Source organism: Phalacrocorax aristotelis, chromosome 6 (genome assembly GCF_949628215.1).
Source record: "Phalacrocorax aristotelis chromosome 6, bGulAri2.1, whole genome shotgun sequence".
NCBI classification, from domain to species: domain Eukaryota; kingdom Metazoa; phylum Chordata; class Aves; order Suliformes; family Phalacrocoracidae; genus Phalacrocorax; species Phalacrocorax aristotelis.
Genome location: NC_134281.1, coordinates 21,453,997 through 21,469,799, shown reverse-complemented (window position 1 = coordinate 21,469,799; position 15,803 = coordinate 21,453,997). Strand labels below are relative to the sequence as shown.

Below are 15,803 nucleotides of genomic sequence, written 5' to 3'. Positions count from 1 at the left end.
ATGAAATGCTATTAATATAGAGAGTTTTATTTTGATTTGTTTGGGTTTTGTTTTGTTTTGTTTTAGCTTAACAGTAGAGATTAGAAACAAGTAAAAAAAGAATAAAGGAAAAGAAAAACCAAGAAGGGCAACTAAGCACCAAAGTCCACTGACAGCCTGCAGGAGGAAGACACCACATTTTTATTTGTACCCTTAAAAATTACTCTTGCTGCCAAGGCTACAGTGTTGATCTGCCCTATTTACAGCCACTGAAAGCCAGAGATGAATACAACTGCAGTACTGCAAGATCCAGCATGCTAGGTAAAGGCACTACTTTACTAGTGGCATTCCCATCCTTGAATCCTCAATAAAAGAAGAAAAACACCAGTGGCAGCTAACTTTGAATAAACACAAAGCCCATTCAAATAACCATCTGAAGTGCCCAAAGGAGACAGACACTAACCACTTTCACACTCACCCTCAGTGTAGGCCTGAAACACCTTTGTGTCTAACATCCACATTTGACAGTTCTCCCCTTGAATGTTGTCTGTTTTGTTAAAAATCAGAAGCATAAAATAACAATGCCTGGTGCAGTTACTGAACATAAATATAGCCCTCTAACAATTGTTTAATGTATTTCCCACTGTCATGCACTGAGACTTTTGTCTTAGGTCAGAACAAAAGAATTCCAGGCTCATGCCAGTGTTAGATACAGACTGATTCTGAAATGACATAAGGACAATAACTATTAATTATACGTTGGGAGGTTATTTATGAGGAGCAGGCAGTTCATGGGAGGGGCGAGAAGTCAAATTCCTTTCCAACAATAAAAAGGAAAACATTTTTAAAATCAGTGTACTTTGCCATTTTATCTTTGCTTCTCTCCCAAGACCAAAGGCAAAGATCTTGTATTGTGACTCTATCACTACAAAATTATTTTTATATGTATAAAATTAAAAGGTTATTATTCTCCAAAATAATAAAACTACAAAATCTAAAATTAAAAAAAATCCGAAGTATCTGTCAATTCATCTGCAAGATACAAAAAATGTTACCTGACAGCATCGGTTCAGTTGTTCTCCCAGATTACAAAGGTTTAAACACAAGAATGGCATGATTGAAAGATTTCTTTAATAGATTCACCACAGTTGAGAAGTGTGGCAGGATATGAGTGAGTATAGTGATCATCATTTCAAGAATCAGATAAAGATACCAACTCCTTAAAAAACTCAGTGTTACAGTTTCAGTTAATTATCTACTAGAACAAGAAAATAATACAGACCTTTAAAAAAGGCTATCAAAACAACACTGGAGTTTTCAGGAATGAGTCATTTTACCTACTGTACAGGACTGGATGTAAACAGAAGATCCCACCCACCTTCTGACTGAACCTAGTAGCACAAACACTGAAGTGGCAATGGTGGAGCCAGCCTGTCAGGAAGGTGAGCTGCTGTTTCCACTGTTGCTGTACTTAGCACATCACACAGTTCGTCTTTTCCAGACTGTAGTCTGGGAGATTGGAAATAATCATATATAAGGGGGTTTTGTTGTTGTTAAATTACAGTTCTAATTTAGGAGGTTTAGATATTGTTTCATTACAAGCTATTTTTATTACATGTCTTCTACCATGTAAAAATTGTTTTAAAAAAAAGTTTAAAGCAACATAGAAGTAACTTTTTTTTTAAAAGTACTTCACTCCCAGATCTCAAATAAGATTATGTAAACAAACATGCATTTGTTAGCCTACAGAAACCAGTAAGCCTTTTATCTAGGTTCTACAGGTTTTTTTTCTTTTTTTTTTAATGTAAAATGTTGACACATTTGTTAGGTATGAACAGGTTAAGCAACCTAACAGTTGTGCTCTCTTTTCACTTCCTACCATTACCTTCACACTGTCAAGACACTCTTTAGTCAGAAATAAATGAGGCTATTCCATTTGACAACACACTTTTCCCACTTCCTGCAACAGCTGTAACCTAATAACAGCAAAAAAAAAAATTTTAATTGTTAATTGCCAAGTAAGCCCCACAAATGTCTATTGATTTAGAATTAAAAACAGTGACTGTACCATATAATCTTGTTTCTTATGCTTTGCTCTCTCTCTTTTTCTTGACAGTACAAAACACATATGCACACTTAGAATCTAGTATATTCCCAGTTAAACTGTAGAATATGGCAGCATTCAAGCATTCACAATGATCTGTATTGAGACATACATGGATCATAATTTATCAATTAGTTTGCTTATGCAAAGTAGGTATTACAAATCACACAAATAATAAGAGAGGAGCGTGTGCAGAAGGTATCTAGGAGATAAAAATCTATGTGAATCTAAAACAGAAAACATATGCTTTTAGCCTAGAAAAATCAAAACTCACAGCTGTCTTCAAGAAATTACAGCATGTCAAATTCAGCTTTGCTTATGCTCAGATCTTTCTTGGAAGGGCTGTAGCTATTTTTTTTTCTGCCAATTTAAGCTTTTTCTGAAGGTGGGCTAGAAGAGAACTCAGATTGCACATGTACATCTTTGAATAGTATTTCATGGAGAAAATAACTTCATCTACAAAGCTTGTGAGGAAGATATTCAAATCAGTGGCTTCTCTGCTACCTATGCTTTCTCCTCACCGTGACTGCAGTTTGTTACTTCTGTTAATGGCACAGATGAGAACCAACCTAAGAAAAGGAATTTTAAAAACTGTAATGTTTTATATCCCATTACTCTAAGCATCACATGCAAAACCAAGCTAGTATAAATAGCCCTGTACTACATGCAGGGGAACTAATAACATCTTGCATATTGACTGTCTAGTATGAGTGATCATATTTGTAAAGACTACTGTAAAACAGGTATTGCATCATGAGTGGCAAAAATTCCTTCAGGGGGAGAATCCAGCAGGGAGAAGACTGCAGAAACTTGTATTAGGTTTTCAGGTACTGTGCAGTAAGTGGGCATCTGAACCAAGGGAATAGCCCACACAAGCAGGCATCAAAGGAACCCCACATAAACATAGAAAATTTTATGTGTGACAAGCACAAAGACAGAGGTCATTTGGCTCTAAATGGATCTAAACTAGGTAATTTTATTTCTTGCATAAAATGCTTTAACAGTCAGATAATATCTAAAGCTGGATAGTAATTTGTCATGTCTGCTTATGTTTCTGGAATGGTTAAAAAAAGAAGAAAAAGGCTCATTAACCAAATCTTTAGCTGCCACTAGGTACTGATTAGCTCAACACTCCTTTAGCTGTATTTGGACATGTTTTGCAAAGCTAGTGATTGTGTGTGTGAAGGGGCTGAGTGGCAAACAGAGCTGACTCTAAATTTGTTTCTTTGCAGCTGTCTCAGCTGTGCTGCCAGGAGAAAGCAAAACGCAGTGACACCTTACACTTCATTAACTGCTAGTTAGCCACCTCTGTAACCATGAAATCAGAAACCACAAATGTAAAAGTATATACAAAGACCTCGCATCATAAAGAAAAGACTATTTTGATTAATATTCTATTTGCTTTCTTAACAGGTAAGCTAACATGCTCAAAAGCAAGTGCTTAAGGTCTTGCATATACTTTGGAACATCTAAGCATGTAAACATGTGGTCTGATTTGCTAAAGAGCTCACTGTTCAGCAGTTTGCACTGGGGGCTATTATCAATGTACACTCAGAATTAAAACAAAATTAGACCTTTTATGGTTTAGGGGTTTGTTTTTGGGGGGTTGGGGTTTTTTTGCCTTTTTTAAGATGTATAGGGAAATTCTAGTGGCAAGGACTTTACATTATTAGAACATGCTGTCTTACTGCATACAATGAAAATTTAATTTTATTTGGAATAAGAAAAGTTATTGGTGATTCAAGATGTGGCATTCTCTCTAAAGAACCAGGTTTTGAAATTATTATTACAGAGCTCTCTCTAGCTTTCAGCTGAAGTAAGAGTAGTAAAATTTTCTTTCAGTGTCAAGGAAAAAACCCAACAACATCAAAAAGCTTAAAACCAACCCAAATCTGAAAGCCAGGAAATCTCATTTGAGCTTTAAAAGTCTGCAAGCCCATTGCATTAAGGTCTGATTAGTGGTTTCCTGCTACTTAGGTTTGTCAGTATTGAAGGGAAAGATAAGTTATCTTAATGGAAGGCAAAATAATTCTTAATGAGGATAATTATAATGTGGTTTAATGAAACTCCTACAAGATACACTTACGGAACTATACAAAGACATAAAATCTTGGCACAAAATAGATGAAGTTATATGATCTCCTAATTTTTGTCTGAAACAAAATGGCATATACCAGATAACAGCAATATCACATACCATTTTTAAGGCTGACACTGTAAGACGTTTTTAGATGGTGAAGAAACCTCCACTTACCCAACTGCTGCAGCCTGTCAAAATTTATCTTGGCTCTCCAGTGGTAGAATTCACATCCTTTAATTGAGGTAAACAACTGAACAGTGAAAACTAATTACAACGATTCAAATACAGATTAGAGGCAGAAATTAATTAAAAATGAAACAGATTCTGCTGAACTGTAAAGGATGGAAGGAAAGAAAGAAAGAGGTTAACAGGAACAAATGGGTTAAAAGTGTGATCTACCAAAGCTTGCATCAAACCTACTGTACAATGGTTTAATTTAGCAGTCTCCACTCTCTTTTACTATTGTCTTATACCACTAAGAGATTACCGATTTGTACTCTCATGATGCCTGTAAGACTATTTCAGTCAATGCCAGTTTTCCAACACATCTGAGACACTGCTGGTACCAGGTTAGATTTGTTCCATATTGACAGCCCAGAGCAGGATGGAAGGAATATATCCTGACCTTCCTGATCTTCTCCGTTGGAAAGAATCAGTACAGGTTCATGTGCTACTTACTTTCTTCTGTAACTACCATCTAGGCCTCAATGGACTTACTCCACTAGCTTGCAAAGCTTGGTAAATCATTAGCAAAAGACAGGAATAATCAAAACAACAAGCAAGTCCAAACTGTACAGCATTTTTCTCTGGGGGTACCATGGAATATCCTCACAGTATCTCCTCATGTGTGCTGAAAGTAGAAACTAGACAGGGAGAGCACATTTCATGGACTATAGTCTATCTACAAAACAATACCTTAATTTTCAGAATTTTGTTTTGGCTATTTGCAGAATAATTGCTTGCTTTCAATAATAAAAGCAACAGAGTCAATATCATTCACATCCCCTGCCCCCCATTATCCTAAAGTTTTGAGTTTCTTGACAGAAGTTTTTCTCTTGCCAAGAACAAATAGACAGAAGGGATAACAATTGGTCAATGATCTTTTCTGAACATCCACCTACTTGCTAAAAAGCAAAACATCTCATCTTCAAGCATGTACATGCCTTAGTAATACATATGGTAGTCGACAAAATATATACCAGTTATAAGAGCAGACACAAGAACATACATCATCTACCAAAAAGAAAAACTATAATTAAACACTACTGAAATATTACAGCATTCAATACTGCTGCTAGGCTAAAAAGCTAGTTTTAAAGGCTAGTTTCACTGTATGTTATTGAAAACATACCACAGCAAATTTGCATAACTCCCACATGTACACTGGGAGTACATTGTCATTATGTGGCACCCGAAAGTGGTACCTATTTCATACCAATGTCACTTTTAATTAATGGACTGCTGACTGGTTTATAGCACCTGCATCTGTAACAGCGTCTTTTCTAGCCATGTTCTGTGGCCTTGTACACTCTGCAGTGTGCATGTATCCCATGTGGTTACATCTCCCCACTCAATGCTTTCTTGTAAAATGGACTATACTGTGCCTTCCACAGGAGGAAAATGCAGAGCATTCTTTGCAAGTGTAATTCAGTGAGTGCTCAGCATATAGCCCATTTCCTAACGTGCCTTATGAGAACTGCAACAACATAGATAAAAGTGTAGCTTTACAAAAGCGATGTGCATGGACATTCAGGTGAAAAAAACCCACAAATAGTCTACTCATGAAAATGAAAGATAAGTTCAACATTTGCACAGTTGTTTTTACAAAATCAAAAGAGCAAAGGACTAACTTTTAACTGATGATACTCCACATTCTTAAGCAAAAAAAAAAGTTAACAAAGGACAAATTTAATACTGACCATTCAAACAAAGTAAAGGTTCTACCTTTCTTCAGATGAGCGCTGGAAACACCACAAATAATCTTTCAGTGAGCTTATTCTTTGGAGAGGGGACTGTTCATTTCCCAAATATACCATGTTCTGTTGTGTAATCACAAATCAGTGTCCTCAGCTACCTCCAAGCCTGACAGCTGAGCAACAGGGTATCGTTGTTTGTCTTTGGGTAAGACAACATCTTAAAAACAAATGCAAACAAGACTACGGGATATAAAATACCATAAAGCTAAATTCAGGGACTTGTCAGAAACAGATCCAAGTTACTCAGCAGCACAAAGGGCCTCTGTGTTTAAGAACCTGTCTTTTAGGGAGATACCATGTGTATCTTCCCTGCAACTCAACTGCTGTAACTGTAGATTGGACTTTGTTACCAAAGCAAAGGCACTGCTTGCTACCAGATTGTCAAACAAATCTGATAATTGGGCTGGAGATGGAAGGAGGGGTGAACAATTACCAATTTGCCTAGCGAATGAGAATTTAAGTAGAAGTCTGGTTTTCCTCTGTTCCAAAGCACAGAGCAGTAGACAGGAGATTCAGAGATCCCTTTCTTCTGTATTTCTATTATCCAGTGTATCCAGCTGTCTTAAATACCTGGAAGGTGGGACCAGAGTTCAGTTCCTCAGTTCTAGCTTTTCTAACTTGCATTAATTCTTAACCTCTTCCCTTTCCTTACAGTGCAAGGCTACTCGCCAGTATCATCTGCATTAGCTGTCCAACCCCCTCCATCTCAGTGGAGGAAATTCACTAATACCAGCGGTAACTGCTTATGATTCAGCAGTCCACAATATGGTATGAATTACGCAGCGCTGTATGCAGTAGATTTCCAGCACTCCCTTTACTGTAGCCTTGTTAATCAAAACTGATCTTGGAAAACTGCAGTAAGTGCTAATGAAATTTATTCACTGTCTCCTAAGTCCTCTTAAAAAATGTGTACAGAGATATTCAGACATTTTACTTAGCCACACCATACAGCTGGCACTGCGGAGTAGTTTACAGAAAGGCAGAGGAAAACAAAATACAGAACCTTTTCCTGGCAGATATAGGTCACAACTAAACGATTAAACAGAAAAGGCTTGGTTTAACGAAGTTCTATTGCACAAACCAGAGTAAAAGCCAGGATGTCACCGAAAGCCTGTGGTGGAAAAGGGGGATGAGGAACGAGCGTATTTAAAAAAAAAAAAAAAAAAAGAGCAGAGGAAGTGCTACAAATACTTCCACTGTATCTAACATCTCTGTTGATTGGCTGGGAGAGCTGTTGCCACACAAACTCTGCATGCTCCAACCACACGTAATAAGCCCCACTCTCTGTTAAAACAGACTGACACAGCACCATGGCAAGCTTTACTGAATTAGAATACCCAATTCCCGTCCCCCCTCAAGCTAAGAGGAAAAGCAACAGTTTGCCTAAGAACCTACAACTCCCTGGAATTAAGCTGTGTACATGCAGAAAACCTTAGTCTATGGACATTTCATGCAGAGCCATGCAAACTTCTGTTATATTAGCTCTTGTTTCCAAAGCAACAGAAAGTGGTTCAAATTCCTGCTGGTGCACTGTCTGATAAAAATCGTTTACAACTGCGTGATCATTGTCAGAAGGAAAGCAGAGATACCAAGTGATGCAATTTCAAAAGGTGCTAAACTGAAAGCAGAAAGTATATTCCCTCCTAAAAGAAAACAAGCCATGGGTTTACAATTAAAATACCCTTAAAGGTTTGGTGGTTTTTTTAATTAAAAAGATGAAAAAAGTTTTCCCTTTTTGTGTGACCTGTGTATTAAAATCAGCACTGACAAGACTGTACCTGAGGGTCTAAAAATCTCACCTGTTCCAGCATTAACTCTTTTAATTGGAAAACAAGGGTGTGCCCTAGCCCAGGGAAAAGTAATGCAAAAATACATACGGCTTAAGAAACGATGTTGAAAAGTTATCATACTACCTCTTCAGCTCCTATTCTAACGCAGAGCAATGTTGAATTCAGAACAAAACCCAGAAACCTGACAGAATGAACAATGTCCTGAGAACTGATACACTTGAGCAAGCCCTGAGCAGGCCATGGGACTCAGTAGTACACTTTGATCATAAAGAAAAGTAATACTAATGATCCCAAGTAACAGGCCAAACTACTGAGAAAATCTTCCATATATAATGAAAAAGAATAAGTTTGTTACAGCTTTAGGTCTCATCTTCAAAACCAGCATTAATGTGAACGATCTTGCATGCAGATTTCAGCAGTAAGTGGGACTTAAATCTCCAGCGCTAAAATCTGATTCATTTGTGGTGAATGGGAAAATTCTTCTCCAATTACAAAAAGTAATTGGCCAAGAAGTCATAAGCCCTTCGTCATGGGAGTCAGTTACACATGGAAATTATAAGATATGCACATCTGGGTTTTGCAACAATACCCATTGGGGCCATAAAATAAATAATTACATGTACAAACACATTACCAGTAAGCTGAATTCTGCAGTTCTGCCTAATGCAAAATATCCAACAGAATTTTATTTCCTTGGAAGTTGTGTTTGTACATAAAATGTGATTTGAACTCCACCAATGCCAAATAACAAACAAACAAACAAACAGAAGGTGGTGACATACACAAGCAGCAAATCAGTGAGGCAGTTATGTCTACCCGTTCTGCTTCCTGACCGAACCCACAGGACAGTGAGAGAAAGGAATGCTGGCACACACCTCAGCTGCTTCTGTGCACAGTCAGGTAGCTACGGCTGCACAGACAGGCAATTGCAGCAAACTCCCCTGTGACCTAAGAAATTAATGCACTTCTGAAGACAGAATCCAGTTATAAATATGGATCTGAAGAACAGAGGCCAGTGATATCTTATTTCAACAATAATATAAAGAGTAATTTGTCCACCACCTAAAATTTAATGATGTGACGACAGCATTATTATTATTACATTTAAACACGTTAGTATTTCTTCAGATTCTTTGGTGTGGATGAAAATTTTGTATAGAAGTTATTGTTTTTGACAGATGTGTGAACAATTTTTTTCCTGCTCTTTTGAACAAGTAAGTTTACCTTGATTTCTTTGCAATAGGAGCTGTAGTATCTTAGCCCAGTGTTTGCCCCTGTAAGGAGCACAATGAAAGAAGTCACAATTCTTTTCGTGTCAATACCATAATTTAATTAAATAGCACAGTCACACCCTCTCATTTAAGTTGTGGTTAAGAGCCCTGTGGTTGAGGGCAGGGGGGGCAGAAGAAGGATGAAATATAAGAAGGAAGAAATATCTTCTCCAGGGAATGGGAGCCCAACTTTCACATACAAAAATTAATCCCCAACTGCCTTTAAAAAACAAGAAAGTAATCTTTATCAACAGAAACTTTTTTCCTTCTCAAAAAAGTATTTATGGGTTATAGTCTCCCTTTGCCCAGAGGAGTGTATCTCAGCAATAGGTACATCCATCCCTTTATATAGTCTAGGCAGTTAGCACAATGCTTAGCCTCCTAAGAATTACTTTTAGCAGAACAATCTTCATTCAGCTGCTTCCTGAGGTAATGTAAAGCCTATTTTAGCCTGTGACTCCTTACAGCTTACACTGTGAAAGGACTGGTTTATGGTTCCTTAGTACAAACTGCAGCCAAAATAAATAGGCTACCTAATTAAACATTAACTTTACAAAAGACTTACTTGAGTGTGTTCTGAACTGCCCTTATCACCTATCAAGCACCTTGGTTTAAAGCAATATCCTACTAACCCACATTAATATCTTAATTGAAAATATACAGATTTTAGGTTAATTCAAATTACTTACAGCATCTTATATGCCAGTTGCACCTCAAAGGAGCTAAAAAGAACTTCTAAGGGGAAAATAATTTAAATCTATATATAAGCAGAAATTAAATAGGGCATAAGAAACATGGTTAGTTGTGGGTTTTTTTAACTACATGGCATAACTGTCATGGTTAAAAAGCCAAAGATTTAATGAGACAAACCCAAGGTCTAGACATATATTCTAACATGGAGACCTCTTTCAATCTTCTTATCAACCAATTAATGCATGTCTTAACATCACATTCCCTTTGTTCTTCCTTCTTTAAAGAAATACACAAAAAAAATGCCTTTGCTTTTTTAACTGAAAATATTGTTCAAGAACACTTACATGAGACAGTCCTCATTTTCTCTTTCTACAGAATTATCATTTTCAAGATTTTTTGTACAATGAGGGAATAGATTATCTTCAATAGAAGATGAATACTGTAGGATATCAAGGTGGAAAGCAGCTGTATTATTCAGTTAGCTATATGGCATTTATATTTAACATCGCAAAGCATAAAATGAAAATAGTGAAAAGTCAGACTGCATTGTCTTCAATATTCTGAAAGTTAAATACAGTATGTTCTGGAGGCAGAAGAATAAAGATCATGGTGGGGCGTCGCAATTTTTCCTAAAGAGTATCATTTTGCAAAACAAGTTACATCAAAATACATGCATTTGAAATGAGCACTTGAGCTGAAAAGCAGAAATATTCTAATCACACATTCTAATAAAACTGATGTTGAAAAATGTTGTAATTCCTAGTACAGCTGTTTCAAACACTGTAAATACTGCTTTTAAAAACACGGGGAAGATTAAGCTTTAATGGGAAAGATATTGACAAATATTGAGAAACTTCTCAAAGTGTCAACTCCTTCCGTTAAACAGATGAAAGCTGCACATGAAAAGGTTATTACTATCTGCTGCTCCAGCTGCACTGGATCGTAACTGCTAACAGAAAATGCAAGCCACAAATGTATGGAAGAGGAAAAGGCACGTAGTATGGCTGGGAACTTATAAAACTTTCCACACCAAAGAACAGAGAGTCCTTTGAAGACATCATCGGTTGGTAGGAAAAAAAGAATCCTTTGGCCTTTTTGTTTAGAAATCAATCACTGGGTGCAATCTACCCACTAGCAAGTGGTGCTTTCAATTACACAGAATCACAGAATCACAGCATGGTAGGGATTGGAAGGGACCTCTGGAGATCATCTTGTCCAACCCCTCTGCTTGAGCAGGGACACCTAGAGCAGGGGGCACAGGACTGTGTCCAGGTGGGTTTTGCTTGTTTCCAGGGGAGGAGAATCCACGACCTCCCTGGGCAGCCTGTTCCACTGCTCTGTTACCCTCACAGTAAAGAAGATTTTCCTCATATTCAGGTGGAACTTCCTGTGTTCCAACTTGTGCTCATTGCCCCTTGTCCTGTCATTGGGTACCACTGAAAAGAGTCTGGCCTCATCCTCTTGACATCCGCCTTTTAGATATCTATAAGTATTGATAAGATCTCCCCTCCGTCTTCTCCAGGCTAGACAAACCCAGGTCTCTCAGCCTTTCCTCATAAGAGAGATGCTCCCATCCCCTGATCATCCTCATAGCTCTCTGCTGGCCTCTCTCCAGTACTTCCCAGTCTTTCTAGAACTGGGAGCCCAGAGCTGAACACAGTACTCCAGATGTGGCCTCACGAGGGTGGAGTAGAGGGGGAGGATCACCTCCCTCGACCTGCTGGCCACACTCCTTTTTATGCATCCCAGGATACCGCTGGCCTTCTTGGCCACAAGGGCACAGTGCTGGCTCAGGGTGACTTTGCTGTCCACCAGCACTCCCAAGTCCTTCTCAGCAGAGCCAGGTCAGCCCCCAACATGTACCAGTGCATGGGGTTGCTCCTCCCCAGGTGCAGGACCCTACACTTACTCTTGTTGAATTTCATCAGGTTCCCCTCGGCCCAGCTCTCCAGCCTGTCCAGATCTCACTGGATGGCAGCACAGCCTGCTGGTGTATCAGCCACTCGTCCCAGTTTTGTATCATCAGCAAACTTGCTGAGGGTACACTCTGTCCCTTCGTCCAGGTCATTGATGAACATATTGAATAGAACTGGACCCAGCACAGACCCCTGGGGAACACCGCTAGCTACAGGCCCCAGCTGGACTCTGTGCTGTTCACCATGACCCTCTGAGCTCTGCCTTTCAGCCAGTTCTCCACTTCATTCTCCACTCATCTAACCCACACTTCCTAAGCTTACCTATGATGATGTTATGGGAGACAGTGTCAGATGCCTTACTGAAGCTGAGATAGACAACATCCACTGCTCTCCGTTCATCTACACAGCCAGTCGTGCCATCATAGAAGGTGATCAGGTTGGTCAAGCATGATTTCCCCTTAGTGAATCCATGCTGACTGCTTTTGATAATTCTACTTATGATTGTGCCAACCTTGGAGTAACTCTGCACTCAAGCTGAAGGCAGAGCTGGTTGTACACAAGGCAGCACCAGCCGGCTGCCAGTGTGGCCTGGATTGGGCCTCACTGGCGGCCCCAGGGGTGTGGGGGCAACCCCAGGGCAGGGGGACCCAGGGAAGGAGGAAGGGAATTCAGTTAAACAAACCTGAGTGCCAAGCAGTGGGTCAGGCAGCTGCACTTCTTTTTTCTTTATAAAGTTATAAATCACTGGTTCTCTCAGAGCCCATATTGTGCTTTGTTCCTTGGTGTGACTATAGGCAAACTGAAGAGGGGTGGGAAATAATATAAAAAACCTCAGGGAGCTGGATCTTTGCTGCTCTGCCTGTATTCTAGCTGGCAAGCAGATTTTAAAACCAACACAGGACATATCTGCCCCTCGTGTAACAGCCACACTGGACCACAGATCAGCCGCTCCTCTTTCTTGCCATGTAGTTCCCCTAAACCTTTGACACACTGCAAAACGCACTTAGTTCCACAATTACAATTATATGCTTACTGCTTATCATCCACATTAGCTTTTAGTTCATGCTTTCATATTTTTTCTCAAAACAAAAACCAAAACAACCCTACCAAGGACTGTTGGTCATACTAGCCAATATGTCCCAAGTTTCTGGATATAATGAGCAAATACAGATTTAATACATTAACCTTGCCATACTAACCTTCTAGTTGAGGATACCATTTTGACGATCAGATGTTTAAATCAAGGAGCTTCTACATATCAACTATCTACTCTGAGATTTTGGGCATGTTTGCATTCAGGAAGTACTTGATTGCTAGTAAAAATTATGCTTCTACCAAGCATCTGTTCTTTTAAATACAATAACATAATCAGGAGCAGCCAGATAATACTTTTGTCTTTTCAAAGGTAACGTACATACCTAGGGCTTGGACACAGGACAACATCACTACCGTTGAAGTATAGCTATTTAACAGCTGCTCTATATTAACCAACAGCAAACATGCCATTAGTCAGCAGCAAACATGGGCTGAAAACACATTTTCACTAGGGTCTTACGGTAATGCATTTTACCTTTCTGTTTCCAAGGAAATAAAACCACATGCTGTTTCATTCAGTAGCTACATGCAGCTACTAGGCTGAATACCTACACACAAAAATTTAAGTAGCTCAGTAGCATCACCAAGCCCTCAAGAATTTATGTCCAAATGATTTGAATGATATTCTCACTCATCAGTCACATCAAAAAGTTATATTAGTATGCTATGGTGCAGTAACTGACTGCAGCAGCCAAGCTAGGGCCAGCTTTCACTGCTTCAAGTTTTATAAGCCTCTTGGGAAGCCTGGACACTTGTTTGGCGAGCTAGCCCACACTGAACTCTGTGTTACTATTTAAGAACTGCTGTACTCAGTCCAGCTGGATTAAAGCTAACTGGTGATATGCCTTCTGAACGTAGCACAACCATAGCCTCAGGCTGCTAGGACCTTTAGGGGGAATATCCTCACTCTCAAGCTGAACAAACTATTTTTGAATTATACAAAATGGATGTTACTAGACTTGCAGTAATGAAATGCTGGTCTAAAACAGCACCTGCTTTCAGCAAAGAGATGGCTAGTGACGGCTTGCACAGTTGTTCCTAAAATGCTGTGCTGCCAAATCGTTTTTCAGAGGTGCTTCATACATTGAGCTGTCTGGGAAAGAGAAGGGAAGAGCATACACATGGAAGACTGACATTAGGTGACGGAGGAGCAGAAAACAGTCAGCTATTGTGTAAGAGCTGTTTTTTGCTTCTGGAAGCAACTGGTCTCTCCTTTTTCCTCTTTGCTTTGTCACCACCTTTCACACCCTCCCCCCTACACCACGAGGTCTGTAAGCACACACAACCTGCTGTCAGTTGTGTGCAGTCAGCTGGAACAAACAGCAGGGAAGGTGGTGGGGGTAGCTTTTAGGTTCTGGTGTATTTGGTATCAGATAGCTGATATATACTAACTCTGATTCAGAAAACCACAGGTGTCAATCTAAACAAGTTAGTTCCTTACCTTGTGTGCATGCAAACCTAATAACTACATAGATTGCTGAAACGCAGACATGTTTTACCTACAAAATGGTGTAAGGAGACTGCAACAGTGTAGAACTGGCTACGCTGAAATACGTGCAGCAGAACCACCAGAAGATGAAAACCCCATGCTTCGGAGGAGATAAGCACAAGCTAAAAGATCAATAAAAACAGCCCTGTCGGAAATGCAAAATGCAGGCCAAGGAAGACGCTAATAGGATGACGATGACCTTGCGTTTGCTAGCCCTTCCTAGTCCTACTAGATCCACACACCAGCTTTCCTGGGACTGTGCACCAGCCCTCTGGCTACACGCGCCTTCTGCCTGCAACACGGCAAAACTCGTATCACCGCTGCCACCGTCAGGAAGAGACCACTACAGCCTTTACATGCCAGCATTTTAGAGTAACAGGCTTCCAGTTCACGGTGTGCACTATTGACATGCTGCTGCTGCTGACAGACCAGGTGTTTCCAGTGAAAAGTTTCGTACTTTCAGTACATCAAACCAGTAGCATAACTAGATAGCGTAATATTCCAAACATCTGACTTTAAAGACCACAGGGGAAACCATAGATTTGTAAGGAAAGAAAAGATAGGTCAAAAGACAGAGGGGATGAAAGGAAAGATTGAGGAAAGATACTAAACATTTATGTTTGTAAGAAAGATCCTTAAATATGACAGATGAAACATTATCGTGCAAAAAACAACCTGACTAAATTTTAAGACATCAAAATGTGCCACCTTAGTAATTTTGCAAATATGTAAAAGTCTTTTAAAGTCAGCTATTCCTTTGGCCGGTGATATCAATTTAATAAAGTGATTTGATACAGCAGTCTTTATTCTTAAAATATTCCAAGGACCTGAGTTCTCTGAGTGATTAGATTCCAGGGAAGCACTGATTGTTTGCAAAACAAGTCAGCCATTTTCTGTAAGCATCAATGCTGATCCATGCCTAAGTGCAGATTTACTAAGAGGATTTTCTAGTAATGTGCTACTGCATAATATATTCTCTTCTGGTAAACTGGTACAACCATGTGCTTTGTTACAGTAAAAGTCAAAGAGAATTTAGCTTAGTGCTACTTCACCTTCTCCAGCTTTCCTATATGCAAATCCATGCAGGTCGAAACATGCAGCTGTACAAACCCTAGTGAAGTCAGAAGGGCTGATAGCAGGTGCCCAGCGCTTTTATTCCTGTGCTAATTTGGGGCTTTGATGTACCTGTTTCGTAGTTTCATGTGCATCAAAGTGGCCTGAAAAGATTAGTCTTGATTGAAACGCTATACTGCTGCAAAGAGTATATCATTAGGTCTCTCGATACTACGATGCACTATGTCTATCGCATAACAGTTGTGAAACTCTGGATCACAGGAAAGCAGAACATTAGAACTTCAGTTCTTGGGAGAAAATAATAGCATGCAGAAGCAGTAAGGCAATACAATGCAA

General features: G+C 39.3%; 1 long non-coding RNA gene across 1 annotated transcript; it reads left to right on the top strand.

Annotated features, from left to right (window-relative positions):
• Positions 1–1,253: 1,253 nt before the first annotated feature.
• Positions 1,254–15,210, top strand: LOC142058783 (uncharacterized). Its single transcript, XR_012661104.1, has 2 exons — positions 1,254–1,421; positions 10,780–15,210. It is a non-coding gene; the product is annotated as an uncharacterized LOC142058783 (long non-coding RNA).
• The last annotated feature ends 593 nt before the right edge of the window (positions 15,211–15,803 follow it).